The sequence below is a fragment of the Phasianus colchicus genome, chromosome 1, assembly GCF_987193195.1.
Source record: "Phasianus colchicus chromosome 1, bPhaCol1.hap1.1, whole genome shotgun sequence".
NCBI lineage: Eukaryota > Metazoa > Chordata > Aves > Galliformes > Phasianidae > Phasianus > Phasianus colchicus.
In genome coordinates, this window is record NC_143436.1 from 20,270,818 (window position 1) to 20,292,170 (window position 21,353).

Genomic DNA, 21,353 nt, shown 5'->3' on the forward strand with positions numbered 1-21,353 from the left:
CTTGTAACACCTTCTCTCAAGTCAGTATAGCAGTTGTGGCAAAAGTTGAACAATGGTCCTGTGGATTGGAGTTTTTGGTTTCTTGCAGTCAGCTATGAAAACCAAATGAAAAATAAATGTTTTCTTTTCACAGTCCTTAGGTCTGTGTTGAGAGACATTTTACTCTTAGAGGTGGAAATAAAAAGCTGTATGTATCCCTTAGCAGTTTGCTGTGGCAACTCAGCAGTCTTACTCACTACAGACTAGCAGACTAGTTATGCAGTATATGATCTCTGTCTGTGGTGTATCTATTGGGTAATCCCATGGAATATGCTATGGCCTACAGGCATTGCAGCTCAATCGTTCAAGTAAGTGTCCCGTTGAAGTCACATGGCAGAAAAACAATTAATTTTATAACAAAGGCCAGTATCCTGCAAAACAGCTGCTAAATCATTCTTTGGGCTGTTTAACAGGATATATTCAGTAAATATGTAACCAGTCCTGCTCTTCCTATATCCATTTAAGTACACGGAAAAAAACTATTGACTTCAAGGCCTGTTGAAACAGGATATACACATCAATGGTGTCAAACTCTGCTGTGTGTAAGAGTGATACCTAAAAGCAATGCAATGTTTACATCAAAGCCTGCATTCTGAACAGTAAAAACAAAGACCTCATTTCTAGCTTTTCATTCTGTAAATCAGTGATCAGATATTATGAAGAAATCTGCACTGTTTAAAAACTTTTGATATAAATTATATAAAATTATATCTATAATAACTGAATTGCATTCAGTTAATTAGTTTATTATAGAATACTTTATATATTGTAATTTTGTGATTGCGTGAATTTACATTTTTAAGTAGTCATCCAATTATTAAAGCCCATGTATAATAGTTTAGAAAATCCTTTGCCCTCATACTTGTGCAGATAAAAGTGAGACAGTGCCTAGATCTGCAGAAAGCCTGAATGGTGTAGAGAACGTATTTTTGTTTGTCTGAAAAGACAGCTGTTTTTGAAATATATCAATGAGATCTAAACTGTGAGGATTTGTTATTTAATTTTAGAAGAAATGTTACTCAGTTACTCTCACTTATCATCAATAGACATAGCAATAGCCAAATTCTGGAGAGCAGAAAACTTTTGTAGACATTTCAAGAATATAGAGGATAAGGTATTTCAAACTCAGTTTCCTCTAAACTTAGAAAAGCAAAGAAATACGACATCCAATGCTGGAAATAATACACAAAGCATTAATTAATTGTCTTCTGAATACTAAAATCTCAGCTGTTTCTTAAATAATTTTAAATATCAGAGTCCATTTTTCAGCAAGTCTTTGAAAACCTCCTCCTTTTCCTTACTACCTCTGAAGTTATATGTATTTCACAAGGAAGTCGTGTAGAATATAGAATATATAGCATATATATGTGCTATACAGTATATAGAGCAGCATGAACATTTTGAAATTGAATAATGTTTTTAGTTCTTCAAATTTTAAATTGATATTTTGCCATGCTTGCAAAACTAGTTGGAGGATAGTGGTGCTGCGTACCAATGTGGAAGATCTTGTGTAAAGTGGCAACATGCAATGGTAGAGAAAGATTTTTATCACATAGCATAATTTTTCAAAACTAATAGCTAAGGGATATAGGAGATCCAGCAAGGTTCCACTGCTATATATCTTCAAAGCACACAGGAAAGGAAATGTATATATTATATATTATATATGTAGGTTACTCTGAAAAGTAATACTGCCTATTTATTTCCATGGAAAGGAGAACAAATACAAAGAATACAATAACACTATTTGGTAGAGAAAATTCTCAGCTACAAAAGACTCTTTTTCAACAGAGTCACCAACATTAGGTGTACATAGTCATTTCAGTGACCAAGAAGATTGTGCATGCTAATGTCCTAAAAATTTGCACCATCAGAGGTGACCCACTGTTTCATAACTGCTATGCTGGTGTTGTTGCTGAAACACACCACCCACCACCTCATCATACTAACATCCTCTATTTGGTCTCCATATTCGTTCAGCAAGCATCAATGTATGTCAGGGGGTGCCATTTTTTCCACATGGAAGAATTCAGTAGCACACCTTCATAAACACTTACATGTAAGATATCAGTTTTGTCAGACTGCTCCTCTGCTACCATCTGTTGCACGGCAATAAAGTGTAATGGAATATTTGTGGGAAGGTTCAGTGTCTACTACCATACTACAACATAAGCCACTTGTGTTGTGGCCAACATAATAAAATAGGAGGCACTGCTTTTTGGAGTAGCTCTATATTGTTTTTTTTATTTGAACAAACAAATCAAAGTGAATGAACTTAACCTTTGTGATCAGCAACAGCCTTGGTACCTTGTCTTTTCCTCACATACACACAACTGATGTCCAGGACATTCTTCTTTTCTTCCATAAATACTGAATAAAATATTCTGTATTCAACTATATTTTAAGCTGATAAAGGCATTTTTGTCTTGGCTTTCACCACAAGAATCAGGGTCTGTTTATGCTGTAAGTTAAAATTGTTTTACACAAAGCATCAGCTAGATGACCTGCTCAGATCTGAAGACCTAGACTCTCACCAGTCTTGCAGGATTCAACATGCTCTTAAACATATTATCATTAAAGCATGACTTCACTTCTCAAATCCTTGAAAAATACCAGAACTTTTTTTTTAATGTAATTGTTGGAAGAATATATTTTTATATATATTATATAAAAATATATATTATATATTATAATATATATATATATATATTTTTACATTTAATGCAACTGCTGTTATAGTTTGGTTTGAATGTGTGTCTTTCATCAAGCCAGTTGAAAATCTAGTCATTTTTGCTTAAGGCTTAGGTCTTTTGGCTACTGTTCCTTTTATGAAAGTATCCTTTTTATGTCAGCATGCCCTCTGTCCTTCTTAATTTAAACATGAAGTAGCTTTTTCTATGTTCCAGACTCCAGTGGGTGATAGATGTTTGGAATACAGATATAAGCAAATCAAAGCAATTCTCATTTGTCTTTCATTTCAAATTTAAACATTTCAAAATATACAACTACATTTATGGGAATTAAAATGAAGCATAAATAAATCATCTCTCTCTCAGACTTTCTCTCCTTCTCTTTCTTCCTGTCTTATTTGGGCTCTCTTTCCCTCTCATATAATTTAACTACAATTATGTAATCTTCTACAACTTGAACAGACCAATTAGAAAAGGGCAAGAATAAATGCATAGTGCAGATGATGTGAACTGAACCATTCTTATTAAATCAAGGAATGAATCTGTTTTTGTTATTTCTATTGACAGCTCTTTTCCAGCTCACAGCCAGCTGGCAATTAATAGAATCACACTTAAAACAGGCAATGGGAGAAATCAGCTTCTGTGTAGTCATTCTTACACCAGACATATGTGCATCTGCTTTACATATGCCTGCATTGTGTGTGCATTAATATTAGTATTGAACATACAACATATGTATCATTTTCTCCCTGTGTGCCAGTTCAAGACATACACAATATATTTCCCAATATTTAGCTTCAAATATTAGGACATACTGTCAGTTTTTCTTAAAATGATTTTATCCCTGATTTCATTATAAGAAGTCCGATTGTCACTGAACATACTAAATAGCATATTCAATTTTAATCCTACATTTCTAAAGAAAGACAAATGAACAAACAAAACAAAACAAAAACAACAAAACACTCAAAAGAGAGAGTCACAGCTGAGATGCATATAAACTGTATTCAGAATAGTTGAGAGTTATTAGAAACCAGGAAAAATAAAGAAAAGAATACACACAGTGCTATTCTGACAGCTTTCCAGGGCCCCATCCAACATAGACTAAAACACCTCCAGGGAGGGGGCATCCACAACCTCCATAGACAACCTGTTCCAGCAACTTATCACACTCAGTGAAATTGTGTACCCTAACATCTAACCTAACTACCCCCTATTTTAGTTTAAAACTGTTCCCTCCTGTCCTATCACTATCAGACTGTATGAAAAGTCAGTCTCCCTCCTGACTTTAAGCTCCCTTCAAGTACTGAAAGGCAATAATGAGGTCCCCCTGAACCCTTCTCCAATCTGAACAGGCTCAGCTCTCTCAGCCTTTCTATACAGAAAAGGTGCTTCAGCCCTCTGATCATCTTCATGGCCCTCCTCTAGACTCAGGGTCCTAGACCTGGATGCAGATCTCCAGATGGGGGTGGGCTCACAAGGGAAGAGTGAGGGGGAAAATCACCTCCCTTGCTCTGCTGGCCACTCATCTTCTGATGCAGCCCAGGATACTTTTGGTCTTCCAAGCTGCAAGCACACACTGCAGGCTCATGTCCAGCTTTTCCTCCATCAAGATCCACTTCTCCACAAGGCTATTCTCAATGAGTTCCTCTCTTAGTCTGTACACATACTTGGGGTTGTTCTGATGCAACATCTTATGCTTGAACTTGTTAAAACTCATTAGGTTTGCAAGGACCCACTTCTCAAGATTTTTTTCTTATTTTCCTCAAACTTCTTCACAGCTGTTATTTTCATCCCTAGGCTACAGTGTGAAGCTATATTTTGTGCCTAGTTTTCCATAGCTCATAATTCCTTTCTTCTGTTTACACCATATTGTGACACCAGCAATGGAGCAAATGCTCTTGTCCCTTATTTTCTCTCCCCTGGCCTATGCTATTCTTTCAGGACATAGGCTGTTTCCACTCTCATCCCTCTCAGTCTGAAGACAAAGTACTTCCCAGTTGCTGCGAATCTGTCCTAGCCTTCTGGCTATTATGGTACAGAAAAACTATTGTCCTCATGAATGAAATTCTTTCTGAGATGAAAGCATTATTTTGTCTTTGTGTGGTTACTGAGCATTAGATTGGATCTGCCAGAGAATATCAGAGAAAAGTCTTAAAGACAGACTGCAGGAAAACCTAATTGTGCTTATAAGGCAATTCATTTGGGAAGAGACCATACTGTTGAGGTCTTCTGTGTTGGTGGGAGTTTGAACAATTTCCCACTGCAGAACACTACAATGAATTTTTTTTGCGGAAGCTTGTGTAATCCTATTATTTTAATACCACAAATTACAATCCATTTATTACACAAAATCTGTAAAGAATGTAACTTTAGAGATCTGGACTACAAATTAATCTTAATTTGATTATATCTACTTTGCTTGTGACTTTTTCCCATCTATTATTTTACCAATAATTAGAGTGAAATATAAATCAGCCATTTCTGAGAACTATTTGCTTTGTGTTTATGTTTATTTTTCAGAAAACTACTTTGCAGCACCATCTGGTAAGAGTGAGAAGGGCCAGTTTCCATATTTGAAGGATACCCATTTATTGGCAGCCTATAAAGCTTTCTCTGATCTTGATGGAAACAGGAGTAGAGTCCAGTCTTCATGGAGTGTATGTGTCTACCTCATGTCAGCCATCCTGAATAGAAAATTTTCAGCAGAATGTATTGGTTTGCTACAAGAAGAGTTTTAATAAGTGCAATATGAATGAAACAACAACAACAAAAAATTATATGTTGACTACAAAATATTGTTCACTTTAGAACCAAAGTTCATGAGTTTTCAAAGTATTGAACAAAGCACATCCTTAACAGTTAGCAGCTTGTGTTATTTGTAGTGTAGTTACAGGCAGAATTTGTTCAAGTAACTGATACGCTTACTAGATACTCAAAGCAGTGAAGAAAACCCTATTGTGTTCAGTTTTGGACACCTCAGTACAGAAAGGACACTGACGTGCTGGAGCAGGTACAAAGAAGGGCAACAAGGCTTTTGGAGGGTTTTGAGAATATCCTTATGAGGAGAGACTGAAGGAACTGGGGCTGTTCAGTCTGAGGAAAAAGAGGCTGGGGGGGTGACCTTATTGCTCTCTTCCAATATCTGAAACATGCTTACAGCAAGAGCAGTGTTGTTCTCTTCTTCTCACTAACAACAGGTGACAGGACAAGAGGAAATGATCTTAAGTTGTGCCAAGGTAAGTTTAGGTTGGATATCAGGAAAAACTTATTTACAGAAAGGGTTGTTAAGCACTGGAATAGGCTCCCCAGGGGGGTGGTTGGGTCACCATCCCTGGATGTGTTTAAAAGCCATTTGTATATGTTGCTCAGGGACATGATTTAGCAGAGGGTTGTTAGAGTTAGGCCATGGTTGGACTCCATGACCTTTAAGGTCTTTTCCAACCTAGGCGATTCTATGATTCTATGATTCTATGATTCTATAATATGGCACAGACTCTTGTGAGTGTTGTGGTTTTCATCAAATAAGGTTTTTCTCTGCAAATCTCTCCTTTGAAGGTAGAATAAAGATTACCTCACCTCTGAGGTTTTTTTTTCCCATTTTTAATTGTCTATGTAGGCAATTATATAAATTACATAAATTGCTCTGAAAGTAATGCCTCCAATTTATTTCCATGTAAACGACAACAGATACAAAGAGCACAAAAACACTATTTCACAAAGAAAAATATCAGCTACAAAGCGTTCTTTTTTAATGTAGTCAACACCCTTGTACATGCTGAAACATACTACCCACCTCTTCACTGCACTCACAACTGCTGTTTGGGCACCATAAATTTTCAGCAAGCATCAATGAATGTCTATGAGTGCAATTTTTCTTCATGGAGGAATTCAGCAACACACTTTTACTTCATATGTAGTTCCATGTCAGACTCCATTTTGTCAGACTGCCCTTCTGCTGCCATTTGTCACATGGCAACAGGATGTAACAGAATACTGGTGGGAAAGTTCAACCCCTACTGCCATACCACCAACATCCATCTCTGACATTATGAGCCAACATGATAAAATCAGAGTCATTATTTTCAGAGCAGCCCTCATAAAATAAATATATAAAAATAAAATAAATACTCCATCACCAAGTACTGTTATAACTGTAATAATTCTGCATGACTGAGTTGACTTCTAGTTGACTAGTTGTCTAGTTGATGTCTAGTTGACTCCTAATGTAATCATGGCAGCCATAAATCCGTGCCACATATTGTCAGCTATGTTAGATACATGCCAAGAAGTACAATTACTGTCTTACAAAGAAGGAAAAAGTTCTATTTATTTTAATGATGAAGGTAGTCAAGTTATATCAAGTCTAACAGTCTCAATCATAGGCTAAGTGGTATTCATATTTTTTCCTTCTATTTATAAGAACACTGATAATGCACAAGAACACTGATAATGCACTTAGAAATTAGGGAAGCATTATTTCTTGTAACTGAAAAGTAAATGCATGGTTTTTAAGACAAAATGTTTTTTAAGAGATAATTCTTGAGTTTATTAAACAATCATTTACTCAGAATTCCACTGAAGTATAAAGTGATTATTACAACATCCCAAGTTTTCTTTTTCTCCAGACATAACTGAGCGTATTGGAACAACTGGCCAATAGGCTATCAGATAAATTTTCTACAGTCTCTCTGTTAACCTATTTAGACCAAATCCTCAAATTCAGTTAGAGCGTCAAGATATCAATGAATGCTAATGGAATTGAGCCTGAAATTATATTCTTCAGTACAGCAGTCTGTTGTCCTATCTTTGCAGAGCACTTTCCATTTATCATTGCTTGGGTAGCTACACTATCCATATTATATATAACAGGAATAACAATAAATTATGTCTCTAACCATGAAATACTGTATACAGCTTATCAAGGTCACAGAACAATAATTTCATGATAAGCAGAAGCTATGATGACTGAAATACAAATCTACTTTTTTTTTTTTTTTTTTTTTTAATTTATAAATGAGCTGAGGGCTTGTAGATGGAAACACTGTATAAATAGTTGTAAATATAGAGGAAAACCCAGATCTAAAAAGTTGCCTACGATACTAAATATTCATAGTTCTCAGCTGAAGCATTATTTTATGTAGGATCATCTAGCATCAACAGGAAATGTTTTTACATTCTACTGGAAAGGGTGGATATATTAACAAGCAGTTAGAATTAAAAGCAGGATAGAGAAGACCTTTTGTATTAAAAAAAAAAAAAAAAAAAAATCAGTCATATGAGTAAAAGTAGAAGTATGCTAAATTCTAATGAAAAAATCACAGCTCCAAAGTCCAAATTTGCTGTTCATCTATTCATTTTATTACCACAAGAATGTAATGCTATGCAAGCCAAATACACTATTAGAGCCTGCTCATCTTGAATGCTATTGGTTTCATAATAGCTCCACATATGTCAAATTCAATCTTCCAGCCAAGTTAATGTAAAAATTCTTAATGTTGTATAATCTTTCCTATGCAAGAGAAAAGTAGGCAAGATGTAGCTTAGTTATTGAATAATGGAGTGTGCAATAAAGCGAGGAGGTAAAAAAATACTAATTTTTATTACCTTCACTTTTTTACTTAGGATTATGATGTGTGAAGTGACTGAACACTAAACACACTTTTGATATTTGAATCTAGTTCTGAAGAAAGGAAAAAAAATAAGAGGGAGTGATACTTATTAAGTGGTTGCTGCAAAGTACAACTTTAAATCAATTCTTACAAATTCGCCTTTTGTATGGTGTTAAAAAGTGAAGTTCTTATTGAAAGTCAACAAAAATGTTAAAATTTGAATTATTTATTGAGTATGCTAAACAAAATGTGAGAGAAGCAAAATGTAGCCACAAATAAACAATTAATTTCACAATTGATTAGAAATTAAAATCCGTTTTTTTTGTTGTTTTTTCTTGCTGTTGCTTTTAAGTTATTTTCATTCTATGAGAGAAATGAAGTAATTTATTTCTGCAATGTAACAAAAAGATACTTCACCTCATACTTGTACAGTATATGTTCAAAGGAACTCTTTTAATACAGTGTTCTTAGATAGGTTAGATAGGTGCTAAGAGGCAAAGAAGGAACTACCTCAAGGGCTTTATAATGGATGCAGAGGGTTTCCAGTCTGTATTTCATTTCGATGTAAAGTGTCTGGGAACTGTCAGAAAAGGGACATAACATTCAAATTTCTTAATCTTACCATTCCCAAAGCAGTTTTCTGGGTTTTTGTTGTTTTTCTGTTGTTTTTATTTTTTTTACAAGGTGCAGAAATCATAACAATTTACTAAAAAGCTGACTAAAAAAACCCTAAAGAGCATTTAAATATTAAAGATTTGATTTGATAGAACATTTAAAATTTTATATTTAATGGTGAGTATTTCCGTCTTTAATATTAGATACCAATTAAAATGTGATCATAATTTACAATAAAATGTGTGCATTTTGTTAATTCAATAAACATGAGGACTTGAGACCCAAACAACTGAGCTGCTAGAGATTTCTCCTATGGTTACAACTACATTGTACTGACAAAGTAGTTATTTGAATGCCTACCTCATGAATTATATTTTTCTATAATCATCCTATGTGATATAAAGGTCCATGATCTTGAAACATTGTTAACAAGAAAATCTGTTTTCCTGTAGTCTACTATTCCACAACTAAGCAGAAAAAGGAAAAATTACTGAAGATAAATATTAAAGAAATACGACTGGAATGTATCATTTGAAGTTTGTGCTCAGTGTGTCATGTACCTGTTACAAAGATAAAATCATAGCTGATGTGGAAATGCACATTTTCATGTATTTCTTCTACAGAACATGTATGATATATTGCATACTGGGACTACTGCAATGCAAAATATTGCTAAGCATTAAGTACCAGGCTGCCACCAGGACTCTAGGGACCCATTAAATTTTACTTTCCATGTCTATCACCCAAGACTCAATTACAGGTCACTTCAGGACCATCGTTCCCTGTCCTGGTGATACTGAATGAGTGCCGGTCTCCAAACCCAACTCTGGCCCAACCTTCTCTGCTTCCAGCTCATCTTCCTGGATGTTCACTGAACCTGTTGTAGACTGTCGATGTACCCTGTTGTCAGTACTTGATTCTGCTCACCATGGTCAGACCCTATGGTATTGATTCACCTTCAGGTTCTGGCTTTATATCCTTCGTGGAGTATCCTTGCTTGCACTGTGTAGTGTGACTTTTCTACACTTTATACCATTCAAGCAAAGGTTTAATATACAACATGCACCACACTGAATGGCTGCAAATGTGTGAAGACATAAGAGAGGAAAAATGCTTGGTTTAAGAGTAGTAGTATTAAATTATAAAGGGATGCATTTTCCAAAGGATCATACACCTCGTGAGAAAGATGAGAAATTTCCACATGCTGAAGGCACTAAAAATAAGAGTGGACCAGTTTTTATGAAAACTACAGATTGAAGAGTCCTGCAAAGATAGGAAACGGAAATAAATTATATATTATGTATTTTTTGTGGAAATTAAATAGGAACATTTTGTTTTAAGAAGATAGATGGTTAGAAGACTAACCACAAAGCATAACTGGGATGTTATCATAAAATTAGCAGAAAGTCTTGACGCTGGAGACTATTTTATGTTTGATGTCATCGAATATTTTCATTTAAAACTGGAAATGACAGATCCAACAGTATGCTAAACATAGACAAAGTCAGGAACAGAGGTAATAATTATAGAAAAACACTAGAATAAAATGAGAGTCGACAAAGACAGATTCAGTATTTGTAAAGGAGGAAGAAATAATCCAGTATCAGATCCTGCCAGGAAGTGTAAAGAACTTCAGAGCAGATGCAAAATCTTTGTGCATTAGGACCAGTCCATAAATGAACATACAGGAAAACACTTAGAAACAGATGAATATTAGGTTAAAAGCTGTGACAGAACAACTGAGTGATGAATACAATGTTATGTTAAAAAAAAAAAAAAAAAAAAAAAAAGGATATGGTGGTTTTAGAATTAGGAGTGCTCTGAGTACTGCAATCCATGTGCTTGATCTGCTCTGTTTGCAAGTAGACTAGGTTTCAGTGCACTTCAGTTCAGGACATCATATTTCAAAGCACCACTACACTAAAGAAATACCAGCAAGAGTGTTGTTTCTACCACTGCTATCATAGTCAGTAACACTTTTTCTGAGCCCAGCCCTACAGATATGAACAGAATTCTGTTAGCAGAATTCTTAGCAGATGTGCATGGTAAATAAATAGTTCAGAAAATTGTAGTTAAAAGTTAAGGTCAAATGAACCATATTGAAATCCAGCAAATCTCAGAACTTGGTAACATCTGTATTATCAAGCAGAAGGAAGAATTTCTAACAAATATCTGAGATGGTCTATAATTATAGTGTATCTGGGGATATAGCTTTTTAAATTTCTTTTAAAAACTCATGTATGCTACCTGGATTCACTTTAATCTCTGCATAGAAAATATGTGTTCAGTAAAGAGCCATTGGGGCTGCAGTGCACTCAGGTGTACTGTCTTCTCTGGTCATTTGAGGTGAAAGAGGATCAGGAGCAGAACAGGATCCATCCATACCTTCACTGCCTGTAGCTCTGCTGTCAATATATTTGAATCTTCATTTTCCTTAAATTTTCCCTTACTTTATTCATATTAAAATGGATAGTAGGGTTACTCTGGACTCAGTCCGGCATATCCAGGCTATTATCCTAGTGTATATTTAGTGCTTTGAAAGGCAAGATGCCGTTAAGAATCTGCAGTGATTCTACCTCTCCTCTCTTTCTTCTGCCTTCCTGCATAAACACATTTACTCTGCAAAGAAATTAGGCTACCTTTTGAAATAAAATATGATTTTGAATTGTAGCTGTCTTTGAAAATAGAGTAAAATTTATTTTTATTTGAATAATTTTGGTAGCTTTTACATATCAAAAATGTGAAACTTGAAACTACTTCTAAAATTAGAAGATAAATTAATACAGAATGAATGCATTGATTCTGTATATTAGAATTTTGTGAACAGAGTTTTAAAAATTGATGTAAATATTTAGAATTAAAAGCTGTGTTCAAATAGTTCAAAACCTTTTTCCTTTTCTAAATGATTTCTGGACATCTTGCCTAGAAATTCTGCACAGAATAAGAAAATAAATGATTAGACTTCGTAAATAAATAAATAAAAAGAATAATAACTTTAAAAATAAAGGACACAGAAGAGTGACAGTTATATCAAACAATAAAATAAACTTTCCATAGGGGGAAAAGAAAAGCAGATTTTTCATTAAAACTTTGGTTCTGCTCAACATTCAGAGGATGAATGATCTCTGGCCATTGTTCAATATGCTGGCTGTTCAATCTGCTTGCATCACTCAGAACATCTTCTGAAAGAAAAAAAGCTGCCAAGTAGGGTTTCAAAAATTAGAAAGATGCCAAGAAAAGTAGAAGACAGAAATAAAAATAATAAATAATTTAAAAGCTATTTTCAATTAAATACTGTATTTTTAGTGACAGATCCATCCCTAAATTTTTCTTCATCATCGTCGCAGCATTTAACTCTTTCTTAGGTTGGGTGTTTGAAATTGAGCAGAAGCCTAGGAATGGACTGAAATGGAAGTGAGGAGTTAGGGGAATTTCTAAAAGGGAAGGGGAAAAAATTAATTCAGATGAAATGCTACTCAGAAAGGTAACAAATGATCAAAAGTAGCCCTTCAAAATGCTAAATTCAACACCACCTCTTTAAGAAAAGATGCTTCAAAAAAAGGAACGTTCTTTTTCAAAAGGTATTCATGAATGTATCCATGATAACAATGTGTCAGGGACACCAACTATCAAAATGATGCATGTTTTCAGTTTCTTTTCCCTGTTTCATCTATTTTAAATCTGCGTATTCACAGTCTTTGAAATGATCTTGTATTTATTTCCTCTATCCCTCAAAATAGCCAGTCAGCTAAACATTTCTCATTGGAAAACAATAACACTAATATTATGGTTTGTTCATTATAAGCTTTGGAGATACTTACTGTGGAAGTCCTCATTTTTTTCCTAGTTTCCCAAGTGGATGTACATTTTCGTTCTGTATTTCCAGAGAGAACTAGCTCAGAAGGTGAAGATGAAAGTCACTATAACAACCATGTGAATATTTCATTTTCCTGATAATCCCTGTAAAACAAGACAAATATTTGGGTGTCAAGAATTGGGACCATCTTTAAGACTAAGACAGCAGCCTTGAGCCTTTAAAGGCCAAGAAGCCTCCTCTCACATGCTGGTGAGGTGTCTATATTCAACAAGTGTTTTCATTTAAGATTGCAAAATACATTTAATAAGAAAAATCCTGGGACGCTACCATCCTTGGAAGGAAGGAATGGAAGTGATTTAACTTGAAGCCTCTTGTTTCTGAATGAGTAAATTAATGATCTTTCAACTATGGAAATATTTGTTACCATTTCCAATTTCTTATGTTTCTCAGGCTACATTTTAAGTTTAAACTTCTTTTTTTTTTCTCTTTTTTTTCTTCTTCTTCTTTTCTTTTTAAGTCAGAAACTAACCTTACCAGAGGTTACTCACTTCTGACAACCAACTTAGATGGAAATCAGATACATTAATTTCAAGTAAGTTAGAAGTTGTTTCATCTGTGCTTGTCATCAGTTACTCTGCATGTCTGAGTAGATCCCAACTCAAAATGCTGGAATGGCAAATTACCTTTTAGAAATAACTTACTCATAACTAGCTAGCTATGTTTTAATTCCTTTTATTATTCTGATCTGTAAACCTCATAAACTGCAAATCCTTAATGGCCATTCTGTCCTGGTTGGCACAAACTGAGAAGCACAGAACACAAGATCAGCTCCCAAGAGGGATTTTGCAACACCTCTCATACAGTCAGTACACAGTGGCAGTGAGCCATGTGACATCCAGTAAACTCCCAACTGAAGATAAGAATAAAACAGCTACTTAAAATATTACTATTTATGTATTCCAGTCTAGACTGATGAAAGAAATCTTTCCTAGTCCACTGGGACGCTGTTCAAATCACTGTTTCTTCTTGCTTCCTTAGCTATTATTTGCTGCCTCTTTGCTAAATACAATGCTTGAGTGTATCCTGATTTATGTGTGCAACAGGTCAGGACGCTGGCGGCACCACTGGCTGTGGCCATAGGAATGTGGAGAGCCGTTAATCACCTTGTTATGAGCAGCATGTGTTTGTCAAGTTGCAACACTGAAGTGACACAGCCAAGCGTCAGACTGTGGTTCTGGGACAAGTCACACAATGTCTGATTAAGCCACTCGTGATCTTCTCCATCCTAAATGACTGTTCCCGTCCTGCTACTGCAACACATCATCTGCTTCCATTCTGACAGGTCAGAAGATTGAATAATCATACAGTTAACCAGGCAACTGAAAATAAGTACTATTTTATATGGATGTTGCTCAGCTCAATTAATTCCTTGAAATCACAGAGTCTTAAGAGTATAACACACAGGAAGGCGTAAAAATGGCAAGTAAAGGAAAATGAAGAACAAATGGTAGGGGGGGGAAGGATCAGTCTTACCTAAATTTTGCTTCTGCTGGTGTGGATAAAGCTACTCAAAGTAGCTAGAATAAATGTATAAGACGGCTGCTCCAAAAGTAATGTCTCCAATTTTATTATGTTAACCCAATGTCAGAGATGGATGTTGGTGGTACAGAAGTATAGATTGAAACTTCTTGCCAATATTCTGTTACATTTTGTTGCCATGTGAAAGGTGGAAACAGTGAGGCAGACTGACAAAATGACATCTAACATGGAAGTGCATATGAAGCAAAGGTGTGTCATTGAATTCTTCCATGAGGAAAAATTGAACAACATGTCACTCAACACTGACATTTATTGAACATTTATGGGGACTAAATAGTGAATGTTAGCACAGTAAGGCATTGGGTGGTGTGTTTCAGCAATGACATAGACATAGCAGCTCTGAAACAGTGGTTCACCTCTGCTGGTACAGATTTTTAGTAGTGTGGCATGCAGACTGTTGTTGATCACTGGTGAAAATGCTCACCTTATGGTGGTGACTATGTTGGAAGAAAGTTTTTTGTAGCTGAGAATTTTCTCTATCAAACAATGTTATAGTATTCTTTGTATCTGCTGCTGTTTACATGAAAATCAATAGGAGGCATTATTTTCTGAGAGACCTAGGTAGTCTGGGTTGGGAGAGGAAGTTTCTTCCTCTCCTCTGTCTTTACTCAGCATTTTTCTCTTTTCTCCTGCACTGGATGTGTCTTGCAGTTATCCCCATGGGCATGCCAAACTCACAAATGGAGGAGAAATTTAACTCAACCAACTAAACTGGCATTTAACAAGCCAGTAAAACTGAAGTACATAAAGAGAAGAAGCCATGTTATCAGGGGAGAGGCAATAGGAAGGAGCTGAACACCTTGGGGTAAGCTGTTATGTCAGGACAGGTGATGTACCTTTGTCCAAGAGCCTCACTCAGGAGTTATATCATGCTTACATGATAACAAAGGGATTGTTGGCACATCATAGCAATGAAAATATGAACTGTGTGTTCCTCAAGGACCAGCATATATATGCCACTTATCTAATGGAAAGAGATATGGTGTGAGTAATAATTTAAAAAGCAAATTAACCAAGAATTTTCTTATTTTCTGTGACAAAAAAATCTCTCTGATCTATTCGTCTTCTCAAAAATCCCCTTGACTCTTCCCCAGCTACATTCCTTACTGAATACTCTTCTGAATTTTAGATACAAGGTAGAAGAGCTTTCCTTTCTTCATAAACTGGGTTCCAAGTAGCAGTTGTTACTTGGCTGCAATGAAAACATTCCAAGGCATCCTAGATATTGTATTCTCAGTACATGTGCAATTCAACCAATTTCAAAGCCAAAGTTCTTAGAAGTAATTTTTCACCAGGGTAGACAACAATGCACTAGGAACGGGAGATGTGTCTAATTTCTGACAAACTCATAGTCCTTGTCTTTCCCAGGATGTAAATGCCTCTTGTATTCTTCTGTGCTTCTACAGCGTTTGGGGAATTTGAGTTTATTTTATTTTCAGTGAGATACATTTTTCCGCCTTTATTTAGCATACAACTCTTGTGCTGGCATTTTGGAACTTCAAAAAACTTGTACAAAATTCATTACAAACAATGACAAATAATCTCAGAGACCTGACAAAAAAACTTCTCTCAATTAAATCTTAGTCTTATTTCCTAATAGTACAACTGAACTTTAGCAAACTAATATGGACAATAGACATTACAGTCCACAGAGTTCATACATTTTACCTTCCTAATAATAGCAGTGATTAAGGGATGTTGACAAGCTCTTATTTGACAGTGAGACTTGGGAGGTATGTCCTTCCTGAAACAGAGGGACATACCATTAAATTGTAACAATGCTTGCAGTGTCCCAGAGGAAGGAGTCAAGGCAAGTGTTAATACAGTTCAACTGCAATGGAAAATGGTTAACTGTATTTTGGCTTTAAATTACAGTTCACAGTTTTTATTAAAAATAGAGAGTAATTTATGTAATATAGGTTGTGTAAGTCCTCTCTCTTCCTTTCTTCACAAAAATGTGTGACACTTGTTTCTCTGGGATATTTTTATCTAGAAAGAAAGAAAGAAGGCCTATAATAAGTATCATGCTAATTAGAATGGCGAGGCACATTCGCAGCACTAAATTACTAACTTTCATTTACTTGGAGTCTAAACATAGAGTGATGCAAATGGAGTTTTCAGTAGAAATTATGGTAGTGAAATTAGAAAAACACTGTTTTTTATTGGCAACAGTAAATCTTTAGGTATCTAGTCCAAACATTTTACACTTACACTAAGTATAAGCTGTGTATGTAGCTGAAATGGGATTCCTAAACCCAACACCCCATGGATGGAAGAATGTCCAGAAATCAGTATACCTACAGCAAACACTCCACCTTCCGGGCAAAACAGAGATTAAGTATTGTAAAAGTACTCATATCCTTTAAAAGAAGTAAAAAGGAAGTAGCTGCAGGAAAAGTAGTTGAAGACATAGAAACTTGTAATTGCTTTATTGGTTGCTTGAGCAAGACTGGAGAGAACAGAGCTTAGAGGGCTCATTCTGTCAGTGATAGCTTTCCTTCAGTTATAGCCCATTCCAAATAATTTCATGATATAAAACTGCTTTAGTTGTGATGAGAAAGGACTCCAAGTGTGTCTACACATTGAGTACATGTAAAAACATAAGTACACTGTATTTTCTAAAGGTACTATGTGATACATGGATCTAATTAGAATTTACCAACACAATTAAATCAATCTAATTTATTTGGAATTACTACTCTCATAATGTCAGTTCCCTAGTTCCATAAAAAGCTTTACTTTTGATGTTGCAGTTCTTTATGAAAAGAAAACTTTCTACTAAAAATATGCAGATTTGAAAGGCTTTTAATTTTAAAGGCTGTATAAGTGATTTTATGAATGTGAAATAAATATTTAGCTGTACAAATGAGTATCAGAAGTCTAAACTGTACTTAAATAGTGATCTTTCCCTCATAGGACAGTATGGCCAGGAGTTCGCTACTGCAATTAGGGAAGCGCAGTAGGGAAACAGATAACTTGGTATGATAAGCATGTTTTGTATCACATTTTACAGATGTTCTCATATCGTAACTTAGTTTATCTCTACAACTCACACATTCTTTATCTTGTGTCTTTTCTTCCCAGAAAAGTATGTTGCTATTGCTTCTGCTACTCAGTGACCTATGCTGCTTAAGAGTTCGAAAGATTTGACTAGTAAGTTGCCTTATATCAAGCATACCATTAAGCCTTCCTTTAAGTGCTTCTTGGACAAACACATTTCCTTTTCCTGTGCACTAGTTCAGAATACAGGAATTGTTTAGGTATTCAGATATCGTTTGTGCTATTTTAATCAGTATACAGCTTAAAAACAAAACAAAATGAAAAGATGTATTGCTTGTAATGCATATGTTCTGACTTCTGGGAATTAATGTTCTGCTAGTTAAGTGGGTACAGTGTACCCTGTCTGTCAAATTTCAATTCCCTTTTGTCCCTGGAGAACAATAAATCAGGGACATGTAAACCACTTGAGTCATCTAACTGAACTTGCAGCTCATATGCTAAGTTAATCTTTCAGAATCCAATCAAGCAGTAAATGTCTGCATATATTTGTGGTTTAAAATTTAATGAACATGATCGCCTCTGATGCACTGAGGGTTTTGTTTGTTCATCTTTCAAAAAGGGAAAAATACATAGTTGCTATGAAGAATTAAAAGGAAATTACTACAAATTCTTCTTATTTTGCTTAGCAGAAATGAAAGTGAGGAATTTCATAGAAATATCTGGATGTGTTTACATTATTACTATCAAATGTCATTTTCGTAAGCAATTATGTAAAGATCACAAATCAAATGGTTTTAGTATGGGAAAAAAAGAAAATCTTCCTTTTCAGCTCTGAAGTTTCTACACAGAAAGAAATCCTTACTGCATTCTATCTGGAGTTATGCACACTGTTTAAAAGTAAACACAAATTTGCCTAACACATGCACAGACTCAGATGCTGAGGAATTTACACAACTGATTATCAGCTTTAGGATAGGAACTATAAAACAAACTCATCTTCAGCACACAAATTGCTAACACATTCAGAGACAAGTGAACATAGGCTCAAAAGTGATCTGGCTTACATGAATGACCAAAAGAAGATGCCACACTGAAGTTGTGGCATTGTGCATGGGCTTTTTCAACAGCCACATCATTTTGCAATTGCTTCTGGATAATGTACCCTATTTCAAGTGATCATTTGCATCCTGGATCAATGTTACAAGTGTAATATAATCTCTTATAAATATATATATATATATATATATATTTTCCATTCAAAAATTACTGAATTCTAGTGCCTATAAAATATATATATGTCCAATGGCATTTTTCCTGAGTAAGAAGTTTCTAGAAGTGATATTGATGAAATGGGAAAAAGAAAAAAGAAAAAGAAAAACAAAAGAAATGAACAGAAAACACACACAAAAAAAACATCCCCCACAAACAAACAAACAAACAAACAAACCACCAGCTTCTTATTAACTTGCTGTTTCATAATAAGTATTATATAGTACTTTATATAGTATTTTGCTTTTAAAGTGCATGAAGTTATGCTATCATAGATACCACACTCAATTACAAGCAGTTCCTGAGTAATATTGTGCTAAACTTTGTTGGTATCAGCTTGCAAAGTCCTACAAAGTAGTAATTTTAAAACAGAGATGGTATGATATACTAAATACAATCTCCTAGTATGCAGCAGTTTTTATATTGCAAAACACATCTGAAGTTAGGCTGTATTTCCTACAGATAAAAATTCACACGAGAAAAGAGCATGCTTTGTGAATCAATTGTTTTGACAAAGTCCCTCAAAATTCCTAAATAATTTCCCCTGCATGTAACTGTTATAATCAAATATAAATTGTTCAAGACTGCACTGCATGGATTTTTTTTTTATTTTTTTATTTATTTTGCTAACTGACCTAAAAAAATTGTGCTGAGTGGGATAGCAGTCAGTAGTACAATGCGTTGGATATTATTTCATTTATGCAATTATCTTTAATGATGGTATTGTTAGACAACAAGTAATGAATAATACTGTGCCATTCAAACATCTCATGTAAACTTCTTGTTACCTTTTTAACAGGGAAATTTACAACTCATTTGTGAATAATATTAATATTTACCCAGCATCCTGAATTCCATTTTCCTCTTCTGACTCATAGCATCGATGACCCGTGTAAGGAGAAATTGTCTGCATTTTCCAACATTTCATGTTTTCTGTCTTTTTCTTCAGTGTTGACATGGCCAGGATCTGCTAAAAATAAATAAATAAATAACAGGAAAGAAAACTCTTCCTTTGTCTGCATAACAGCTGCAGGAGACGACAACAACAACAACAACAACAACAAAAAAAACACCTGAGATATATCTAGCTTATTTTTCAGGTGACCTCATTATGAAAAACAGGAAAGACCCAGACTTCTGTGTTTGTTTTATACAATGTTGTTTGCCTTCACTGGCTCTGTTGGGATTTAGGGACTAACTGTATGACAGGAAGCTCAGGGAAGCAGTCTACATTGTCTGATGCTGTTGTTTTTCTTTTGAGTTCACTAAGTTCATTTCCACTATACTGTTTTTCTACTAGAATGTTTTTGAGTCAGTTTAACTGACTGGAACTGAGTGTCTTAAAATAATCTGACAGCAAATTTGGTGGTGACTTTATTCTCTCTCTTCCTTTTTTTTATATGCCATAGCCAGTGATCTGAGATAAAGCTACGACTGATGAGATCCTAAGAGGAATTCAAAGGTTTTAGCTCAGGTATGCTGAGTAATAGGTAGTTTCAGTAAAACAGAGAGAAGTATTATCTTTCAGCTTTCTCAGTGCTTGTAAGTGCATCCAACCCAGGCCCATAAACTTGTGTGCACAGAGTTTTCCTAGATGGCCAGATCATTCTCAACCAAAAGCAAGTCTTCCACTTACCAGATTCTCTCACTTACCTCCAGGGTCTGGGATTCCCCTGGCTGTGAACAAAAATTTTCAGTTAGAGAGAGCAATTATACTTTCCAACGCTGATCCATACATCCCTTTTAATTAAAATGCTGGATCATATATTCTTGTGTGCACACATGTACATGTATCTGAAATAAAATAAGTAGTAATAGATACCTTCCATAGACTTTGAATTATTTTGCCAGTGTAAACATGACAAACACAATTGTTAAAGAAAAATCTGGAGTTTCTGCATAGCCTTATTTAAAGTATTGATAATTGTACACATAATTTAATCTCTGATAGCCAGATAGTCATGAGGACCCTATTTTATATCCCATCTGAACCTGGAACCAGAGAGTAATCTAATACTGGAACAAAGTGTATAGTGACTTTAAGAAAAGATTTCAACTCTAAGTTAGTACAGCATTAATTCAGATGAACACCCACTGCAGAGGAAAGTTCAGCTGCCCAAATTAGCCACAGATGTTCTATAATGTAGGGCTTCTTCAGGACGTCTGAGATATTTATGCCAGATAGATGTGACAAGAGTTTGCTGGAGTATCTGCAACTTTCTGGATTAGCAGGTGGCAGCTGGCAGGATACAATAGCTTATCTAAAATTGACATTATATGCTTTCGTGTTTTGATAATTGAGTTGTGTCCAGAAGTTTTTACCTAGTCATTGCTAATGTAACATATACTACCTAATACCATGACTTTATTGCTAAACTTTGTTGGTATCAGCTTGCAAAGTCCTACAAAGTAGTAATCTTAAAACAGAGATGTTATGATATACTAAATACAATCTCCTAGTATGCAGCTGTTTTTATATTGCAAAACACATCTGAAGGTAGGCTGTATTTCCTACAGATAAAAATTCACATGAGAAAAGAGCATGCTTTGTGAATCAATTGTTTTGACAAAGTCCCTCAAAATTCCTAAATAATTTCCCCTGCATGTAACTGTTATAATCAAATATAAATTGTTCAAGACTGCACTGCATGGATTTTTTTTTTATTTTTTTATTTATTTTGCTAACTGACCTAAAAAAATTGTGCTGAGTGG

General features: G+C 35.0%; 1 long non-coding RNA gene across 1 annotated transcript; it reads right to left on the minus strand.

Moving 5' to 3' along the window:
- Positions 1-16,062: 16,062 nt before the first annotated feature.
- On the minus strand, positions 16,063-19,787 carry LOC149919434 (uncharacterized). Its single transcript, XR_016463574.1, has 3 exons — positions 19,715-19,787; positions 19,481-19,608; positions 16,063-16,361 (listed from the first exon to the last, which is right to left on the minus strand). It is a non-coding gene; the product is annotated as an uncharacterized LOC149919434 (long non-coding RNA).
- Positions 19,788-21,353: the final 1,566 nt, after the last annotated feature.